We start from the raw sequence: 1,458 nt of genomic DNA on the forward strand, positions 1-1,458 counted from the left end.
GACCAGGTCAGTGTGTTTCTCTCTGCAGTACTGCTGAGCTTCAGTCCAGGTCTTATTCTCATTAATGTAGTGAAACTGATAGAGCTGACAGTCCATGAAGCAACACTGACCTAAAACAGAAAAAAGAAAAAAAACTCAGTGGATTTATTCATAACAGAGTTTTAAAATACTGTGTGTCTATTACACTACAGACTTTATGATAATTCTATTCAAAATATATATTTGTTACCATCCTATGGTCTGTTGGGTGAAAATTATGTTAGGAAATGTTCAGTAACATAGTTCATGCAGAGACACTTACCCATCCAAATGAGCAGCAGCAGAGTCCACTGCATATTTGATGTTAGATGTTGAATCTGATGTCGTTTTGGCACAAATGTGTCTCTGCTGGAGAAAATGTGTGTAAATGTAAAAACATAAATTCTAGCAATGAAAAATATTTTAGTAGATGTGTGAAGATAAATACAACTAAACTAGACTGTAGTCTTTATAGAAACTTCATTAAAGATTTACAGTAATTATATTGTAATAATACTGAGGATTTTATAAATGTGCAGCTTAGGAAAACACTGAGAGCAGCTGTTTCCTATTATGATATGCAAAACAAACACACATTTTAAGAACTAAAACCTGCTTTAAATGTTACACGACTGCATCTTAATCCACCATCACCTCATTAAATCACACTTTTGTTAAAAGAAAGGACAACATAATATTAATATCAAGAATAGATGTTTTGTAAAGAGCAATAAAAACAAATGTTTACAAGTAATACACATGTTTCGACCAATAAACACATGGATACACACCTATAATAAAATAAATGTCTGAGTCGAGGATAAAAACTTACATCTGCAGTTCTGCTTATGGTGCCTTGATGTCTCAGTGGATCTTCTTTTCCATCTGACTGAACTTTTGTACTTTTGGGAGTTTATGTGGGTAATTTGAATATTCAAACATGAAAACACCCTTCAGGTATTTAGGCTACCATATTTATAGTCTGTACTGACAGATGTAAGGAAAGGTCACCATGTGTTACATTTACGTATGTTTACAGTGAATAACACATTCAGTTTGCTTTATGTCAACTGTGTTAACATACAGATAATTATGTCAGTGTAATCCAGGTAACAAACAGTTGTTTCCTCACAACATGCGTAAAAAAAAACTTCCCCAAGTGTTTTTATGAATATCATTAAAACAAACATCTGTTTGGAAGCACGGTCCTCATTTGCATCCCAGAGGTTTCACTCTGCAGCAGATGAAGCTGCTTACTGTAGTCTTTTTATCCTGGATCTCATGTATAGCTTCTATTCAACACTAATGTCAGTATTTGAATATTAAAACATTCTGGCTAAAAACATTAATCAGTCACAGAATAAAGTCAAGAGGATTTTTACTTATTTATCTAGAACAGGTTAAACAAACTATCAAAAGATTCAGCATTAGATTCTATAA

This window comes from Poecilia latipinna, unplaced genomic scaffold (assembly GCF_001443285.1).
Source record: "Poecilia latipinna isolate Pla-1442-1.1 unplaced genomic scaffold, P_latipinna-1.0 Scaffold1453, whole genome shotgun sequence".
Taxonomy (NCBI): domain Eukaryota; kingdom Metazoa; phylum Chordata; class Actinopteri; order Cyprinodontiformes; family Poeciliidae; genus Poecilia; species Poecilia latipinna.